The sequence below is a fragment of the Pseudophryne corroboree genome, chromosome 6 (assembly GCF_028390025.1).
Source record: "Pseudophryne corroboree isolate aPseCor3 chromosome 6, aPseCor3.hap2, whole genome shotgun sequence".
Classification (NCBI taxonomy): domain Eukaryota; kingdom Metazoa; phylum Chordata; class Amphibia; order Anura; family Myobatrachidae; genus Pseudophryne; species Pseudophryne corroboree.
Genome location: NC_086449.1, coordinates 671,462,462 through 671,471,302, shown reverse-complemented (window position 1 = coordinate 671,471,302; position 8,841 = coordinate 671,462,462).

The following is an 8,841-nucleotide window of genomic DNA, read 5'->3' as shown; positions in this document are numbered from 1 at the left end:
ATCCATAGTGTAAAACTTCATAGATGTTAAACGTCAAAATGCTCTACAAAGGTTTCTGGCCAGACGGCATATCCGCCTTCCCCAGTTCCCTTTGAACGCACTTTGCGCTCCACATCTCTACAATTCATATACTTCCTCTTCCGCTAATAAACACATTAGAGAGATCAATTTAAAGGGACAAAGGTGATTTATTCATTCTAATTTTCCAGGAAACATTTTATTTCGAAATCCGCATTCAAACCCTTGGGTAATAAGGTACCCAGGTTGAATACCCATTTCATTTCAGTTTTTGATAAAATATTCTCTAGATCTCTGGACCTCCAATTTGGGGTAATCTGTTCAATTGCCCAAAATGATAGAATGCTTTGTTCATCACAGTTATGTTTCTCTTTAAAGTGGCAAGACAAAGAATGGGTTATTAAGCCTTTTCTGATGTTATAAATATGCTCTGATATGATAGGCGCTTTTTCAGCGGTCTAGAGGTTTTCCCCACATATAGAAGACCGCACATACATTTGATAACATAAACAACATTTTTTGAATCACATGTCAAAAAATGTTTAATTTTATATTTCTTTCCATTATGCTCAAAATCAGTCATTTTCTTATTGTTTTTATTTTTGTAGGTTGTTCTACAAGGCAAACAGTTTCCACATCTATGGAATCCCATATTCCTAGAGCTGCCCCTCTTATCTTCATAGATGGCGCTCTTTACCACTTTATCCCTCATTGATGGTGCCTTCCTGTAAATAAAGGATGGACAGTCGGACAGTACAGGATTGAAGGGGTTCCCACTCCCCCAGGGTACCCTGGCCAGGGGTGACTAGTTGGATATTTGATGCCACGGCCGCAAGGCACTGTATAAAAGTGACCCCCGGCTGTGGCATTATCTGTCCAGCTAGTGGAGCCCGGTGCTGGTTTCAAAAATACGGGGGACCCCTACGCTTTTTGTCCCCCGTATTTTTGGAACCAGGACCAGGCGCAGAGCCCGGTGCTGGTTGCTTAAATATGGGGGGAACCCCTGTCAATTTTTTTCCCATATTTGTGCAACCAGGGCCGGCTCAAAGAGCCCGAGGCTGGTTTAGTTTAGGATGGGGGACCCCACGCAATTTTTTCTTTAAGTTTAAACATTTTTTTTTTTTTTTTTTTACAAGGTGCACAATGAAGCCCTGCACGGATCTCTCAGATCCATCCGAGATTCATTGTATTAAAGTCGGCAGTGTTTTACAAGTCACTCACGTAAAACACTGCCTAAAAAAACGAATGACATCGACATCGGAAAAACCGAAAATGCAGATTACGGCAGCTTAGTAAATTAGTCGTAATCAATTCAAAAAGTTGCATATTTACACTTTCGATGTCATTCGTGATTGAACTTTGACCTCAAACGGAAAAATACGAATATTAGTAAATTTACCCCTTTGTCTTTCAATATATGAATTTGAATCTGTACTTTTTCGATAAGTTTTTGTTTCTAGTTTGCCATCTTCTTTATATAGACATAAATCAAGGAAATTGATTTCTTCCTGACTAATGGAAAAAAATAGTTTGATGTTCATAGTATTTTCGTTTAAACCTTTGCAAAATAAATCCAAATTCTCCTGATTTCCCTTCCAAAAAAACAAAATATCATCGATAAAGCGATGCCAACAGACCAGATTCACCCCCAGCTCGCCTCCCCGCCACACCTCCATGCCCTCCCAATAGGCCATGAACAGGTTGGCAATGGCATAGCTGGGGGCGAATCTGGTCCCCATCACAGTACCGACTGTCTGCAAATAATAACAACCATCAAAATAAAAATAATTGTTAGTGAGGATGAATTTGATACCATCCAATAGAAATTCCTTCAAATTTGGTTCAACTGCATTTTTATCCAAGAAAAAAGCACTAGCTTCTAAGCACTTGTCATGCTGTATGATAGTATATAGTGTGCTGACGTCCGCACTAACCAGAAAGCAATCACTAATGTTTCCTAATTGGGATAGCTTTCTTAACACGTCACCTGTATCTTTCAAGTAGGAATCAGTGTTTTTCACCATCGGTTGTAGATGGTGATCTATTAGTGCAGACAAATTTGATGTAATGGACTTAACCCCAGAAATTATCGGCCTCCCCGGAGGATTCACAGGATCTTTGTGAACCTTCGGGAGCACGTAGATAGTTGGTGTATTGGGGTGAGTAATGTTAATAAAATGAAACTGTTCCTTTGTAATACATCCCTTTTCCAAAGCTGCTTAAGTTAGCTCTTTAACCAGCATTCGGTCACCAGCATTCTGATGTCTACATAGTCACCTGTAGTGATTGGGAGCCTGGGACTGCAGCACAGTCTAAAACTAAGATAGTGGAGCCACCCGCACCCCACCCCCAAATGCTGCAGCGCCACCTACCAGCAGTTACTGTGAAGCCACCATGGACTAGGTGCAGCAGCACCACAGTGACATCAGTGGCAGAACAGCCTGCCCGCCCCTTGCATTTTAGGTTTGTCTGTTATCCAACTTATTTAATATAATACTTATACAGTATATGCTGATATTGGGGGAGATTAGCGGGGAATGATGATGAGACATAGACGGGGATATTCATTTGCCAACTAAAATCCCAGCGGCGCAGGGAAAGGCTTTTCAGTTAAATAGTCTTTTTACTGCGCCTAAAATGAAGGGTTTCAGGCACAGAAACCCACTGATTACGCATGAAATGCATGAAATGCAGAATCAATGGGGTTTCCCACGCATTAAAGCCCCGATTTTGCTGTTTTCTCACTGACTTTACCTCATGAAGTTGCGAGGTTCAGTCCAACATTTGCATTCATACGCTAATCCCCGCTAATTTAATTTCTCTGTTGCTGCAGTTAGCAGCGGGGTGTAAATATCCCCCTAACTGCTCGATGTTTTCCCTGGGTGGTGCTAGACATAGGTGTGGATCATTAGATCGACAGTGTCTAGGTTAGGGGTGGGCAAAATACGGCCCGTGGGACGGATGCGGCCCGCAAACCGATCCTGCCCGGCCCACTGCTTCCCACCAGTGCGCAATGACAAGCGGCCCGACAGGCTGAGCTGCTTGTCATTGCTCTGCAGTACCTCCATCCGCCGGTGCCTGTCTCCCCTGCTGCTGCTGCATGGCGCCGGCCACACTGTCATCTTCTTGCCTTGTAGCCTCCCCCTCCCGCCTCCAGTGACAACGGCAGTGTTCATGTTCAGCCAAAAAGGGGGCGGAGCTATGTGGCGATTGGGGGCGGAGCTGCATTGGACAAGAGCAACTGCTACAGATCCATCCTTCCTGCCACTGCCAGCCAGCCAGATAAGTTAATGGAAAAAAAGTGAGTAAGAGAAAGAAAGTGTATTTGTGTGTGTGTGTGTGTGTGTGTGTGTGTGTGTGTGTTTGTGTGTGTGTCAGTGACGTGCGGTGAGGTAAAAGGCTGGGGAGGCACTGGCTAAACTGAGCAGCAGCACATGTTTATAAACAGTGATGGGGAAGTTATTTTCCGTTACAGCCAGAGGTTTCCTAGAAGCTATGACAGGAGGTGTTATACTAGGGGCCTTATTCAGCATTGTTGCAGTTTTGCTAAAATACCAATACTGCAACTGCTATCACTTCAATGCTGGGGGCCGCCCAGCACAGGTCAAGGCCACCCAACATGCTAATGGCGGGCACCAATGTGATGGCAATCATAGGCGTGCGCAGCACATTTTATAAGGGGGTGCACGACTGGAGTGGCGTGCCTAGCACCATATATTAGCAGTCAGAGAGAAAGAGGGAGAAAAATAGAGGTGAGACAGAGGGTTGAGAGAGAGGGCCAGGGTAGAGAGGGGGTACAGGTGGCACGGTGTACCTCGTTCTGTCACCGTACCCCCTAGTACAAGCATTACTGAATGTGTGTGTCCCTTCAGTACAAGAGGCACTGGGTACCTGAGGCAGTGTCCCCCCTTTCAGCACCGGCAGCAGCGGTCCCCCTCTTCTGGTTTCCGTTGGAGTGTGATGTCGGGCAACAGGATCAGAGAGGAGAAGAAAAGGTGAGAGGAGGGGCTGGATCGCCTCCTCCTACTAGTACTGCGTTGACGGGTGTGGCCCGTCAAAAGGGGGCATGCCCTTCAGTGTAGTTTAACACACCATATAACCCTTATACACATTATGCATCACAATAGTAGGACCCCTTATACTATCTAGTACTGGTGCCCCTTTCACATTATAGCACACGGTATGAGCCGAAATTCACTCTATAGCACACAGTATGAGCCGAAATTCACAATATAGCACAAGGTATGAGCCGAAATTCACATTATAGCACACGGTATGAGCCGAAATTCACATTATAGCACACGGTAAAAGCCGAAATTCACTTTATAGCACACGGTGTATATATATATATATATATATATATATATATATAAAAAGTAATGTCCCTTCTTTTAAACAGAATTTTATCCCCCCCACCGACTCTCAGCCTGAATCAGGCAGGAGGGCTCAGCTGGACACAGGCAGCGGCGTCTAGTCTTAGGCTCCAGTCTTGGCGTGTGTCGGCCGGGCTGTAGGAAATGGCAGGGCAGGGCAGGGCACACTCATGGAGTCACTGGAGAGAGACTGAGCGCGGGCGGGAGCCGGGAGCACAGCGCAGGGCGGGCAGGGAGGAAGGGCGCAGGGTGCTAGGCAGTCACTGGGATCATGGCGGCGGCTGGGCTGTGCGACCAGCCACCCAGGGCCAGCCCTAGCGTGATTATTTTGGTATGCGAAAATATATTTTGGCACCCCTTAGTAAAATATATAGGTATGTGGCTTCATGGGGAAGGGGCATGGCCACAGAATAGTATCAACTCACATTACACTGCACAGTAAAGCCCAATATACATGCTACGCCACAAAAGAGCCCCTTATACATGCTACGCCACACCACAGTAGAGCCGCTTATACACGTTACAGCACAGTAGAGCCGCTTATACACGTTACAGCACAGTAGAGCCGCTTATACACGTTACAGCACAGTAGAGCCGCTTATACACGTTACAGCACAGTAGAGCCTCTTATACACGTTACAGCACAGTAGAGCCGCTTATACACGTTACAGCACAGTAGAGCCTCTTATACACGTTACAGCACAGTAGAGCCGCTTATATACGTTACAGCACAGTAGAGCCGGTTATATACGTTACAGCACAGTAGAGCCGCTTATACACGTTACAGCACAGTAGAGCCGCTTATACACGTTACAGCACAGTAGAGCCTCTTATACACGTTACAGCACAGTAGAGCCGCTTATATACGTTACAGCACAGTAGAGCCGGTTATATACGTTACAGCACAGTAGAGCCGCTTATACACGTTACAGCACAGTAGAGCCGCTTATACACGTTACAGCACAGTAGAGCCGCTTATACACGTTACAGCACAGTAGAGCCGCTTATACACGTTACAGCACAGTAGAGCCGCTTATACACGTTACAGCACAGTAGAGCCGCTTATATACGTTACAGCACAGTAGAGCCGGTTATACACGTTACAGCACAGTAGAGCCGCTTATACACGTTACAGCACAGTAGAGCCGCTTATACACGTTACAGCACAGTAGAGCCGCTTATACACGTTACAGCACAGTAGAGCCTCTTATACACGTTACAGCACAGTAGAGCCGGTTATATACGTTACAGCACAGTAGAGCCGCTTATACACGTTACAGCACAGTAGAGCCGCTTATACACGTTACAGCACAGTAGAGCCGCTTATACACGTTACAGCACAGTAGAGCCGCTTATACACGTTACAGCACAGTAGAGCCTCTTATACACGTTACAGCACAGTAGAGCCGCTTATACACGTTACAGCACAGTAGAGCCTCTTATACACGTTACAGCACAGTAGAGCCGGTTATATACGTTACAGCACAGTAGAGCCGCTTATACACGTTACAGCACAGTAGAGCCGCTTATACACGTTACAGCACAGTAGAGCCGCTTATACACGTTACAGCACAGTAGAGCCGCTTATACACGTTACAGCACAGTAGAGCCGCTTATACACGTTACAGCACAGTAGAGCCGGTTATACACGTTACAGCACAGTAGAGCCGCTTATATACGTTACAGCACAGTAGAGCCGGTTATATACGTTACAGCACAGTAGAGCCGCTTATACACGTTACAGCACAGTAGAGCCGCTTATACACGTTACAGCACAGTAGAGCCTCTTATACACGTTACAGCACAGTAGAGCCGCTTATATACGTTACAGCACAGTAGAGCCGGTTATATACGTTACAGCACAGTAGAGCCGCTTATACACGTTACAGCACAGTAGAGCCGCTTATACACGTTACAGCACAGTAGAGCCGCTTATACACGTTACAGCACAGTAGAGCCGCTTATACACGTTACAGCACAGTAGAGCCGCTTATACACGTTACAGCACAGTAGAGCCGCTTATATACGTTACAGCACAGTAGAGCCGGTTATACACGTTACAGCACAGTAGAGCCGCTTATACACGTTACAGCACAGTAGAGCCGCTTATACACGTTACAGCACAGTAGAGCCGCTTATACACGTTACAGCACAGTAGAGCCGCTTATACACGTTACACCACAGTAGAGCCGCTTATACACGTTACAGCACAGTAGAGCCGCTTATACACGTTACAGCACAGTAGAGCCGCTTATACACGTTACAGCACAGTAGAGCCGCTTATACACGTTACAGCACAGTAGAGCCGCTTATACACGTTACAGCACAGTAGAGCCTCTTATACACGTTACAGCACAGTAGAGCCGCTTATATACGTTACAGCACAGTAGAGCCGCTTATATACGTTACACCACAGTAGAGCCGCTTATACACGTTACAGCACAGTAGAGCCGCTTATACACGTTACAGCACAGTAGAGCCGCTTATACACGTTACAGCACAGTAGAGCCGCTTATACACGTTACAGCACAGTAGAGCCTCTTATACACGTTACAGCACAGTAGAGCCGCTTATATACGTTACAGCACAGTAGAGCCGGTTATATACGTTACAGCACAGTAGAGCCGCTTATACACGTTACAGCACAGTAGAGCCTCTTATACACGTTACAGCACAGTAGAGCCTCTTATACACGTTACAGCACAGTAGAGCCGGTTATACACGTTACAGCACAGTAGAGCCTCTTATACACGTTACAGCACAGTAGAGCCGCTTATACACGTTACAGCACAGTAGAGCCTCTTATACACGTTACAGCACAGTAGAGCCGCTTATATACGTTACAGCACAGTAGAGCCGCTTATATACGTTACACCACAGTAGAGCCGCTTATACACGTTACAGCACAGTAGAGCCGCTTATACACGTTACAGCACAGTAGAGCCGCTTATACACGTTACAGCACAGTAGAGCCGCTTATACACGTTACAGCACAGTAGAGCCTCTTATACACGTTACAGCACAGTAGAGCCGGTTATATACGTTACAGCACAGTAGAGCCGCTTATACACGTTACAGCACAGTAGAGCCGCTTATACACGTTACAGCACAGTAGAGCCGGTTATATACGTTACAGCACAGTAGAGCCGCTTATATACGTTACAGCACAGTAGAGCCGGTTATATACGTTACAGCACAGTAGAGCCGCTTATACACGTTACAGCACAGTAGAGCCTCTTATACACGTTACAGCACAGTAGAGCCTCTTATACACGTTACAGCACAGTAGAGCCGGTTATACACGTTACAGCACAGTAGAGCCTCTTATACACGTTACAGCACAGTAGAGCCGCTTATACACGTTACAGCACAGTAGAGCCGGTTATACACGTTACAGCACAGTAGAGCCTCTTATACACGTTACAGCACAGTAGAGCCGCTTATACACGTTACAGCACAGTAGAGCCTCTTATACACGTTACAGCACAGTAGAGCCGCTTATATACGTTACAGCACAGTAGAGCCGCTTATATACGTTACACCACAGTAGAGCCGCTTATACACGTTACAGCACAGTAGAGCCGCTTATACACGTTACAGCACAGTAGAGCCGCTTATACACGTTACAGCACAGTAGAGCCGCTTATACACGTTACAGCACAGTAGAGCCTCTTATACACGTTACAGCACAGTAGAGCCGCTTATATACGTTACAGCACAGTAGAGCCGGTTATATACGTTACAGCACAGTAGAGCCGCTTATACACGTTACAGCACAGTAGAGCCGGTTATATACGTTACAGCACAGTAGAGCCGCTTATACACGTTACAGCACAGTAGAGCCTCTTATACACGTTACAGCACAGTAGAGCCTCTTATACACGTTACAGCACAGTAGAGCCTCTTATACACGTTACAGCACAGTAGAGCCGCTTATATACGTTACAGCACAGTAGAGCCGGTTATATACGTTACAGCACAGTAGAGCCGCTTATACACGTTACAGCACAGTAGAGCCGGTTATACACGTTACAGCACAGTAGAGCCGCTTATATACGTTACAGCACAGTAGAGCCGGTTATACACGTTACAGCACAGTAGTATACATGTTACACTACAGGAGGCTAGTGCACCGGAGGCAGCGCAGTGTGACAGGAGAGAGGAGGCAGCAGGGTCTGGCAGTGGTTTAGTGTGGGCGTGGAGTCCGACTGCTGGGAGATTAGTGGTAGAACAGTGCCTGTAGCGCACCCTTATCAGTCCTGCACTCTACGCAGCTGTGTAGTCGGCGTATGCGTAGGGTGTACAGAACCCTCACTGATACATTACTCCACACCACATTCCAACTCCTCCACCAGTAATATTGTCTATACCACCCATACACACACATCTATCCTCCCCACTGCTGTCTCTCAAACAACCCCCCCCCCCCCGTAATATTAGTGTACAACCC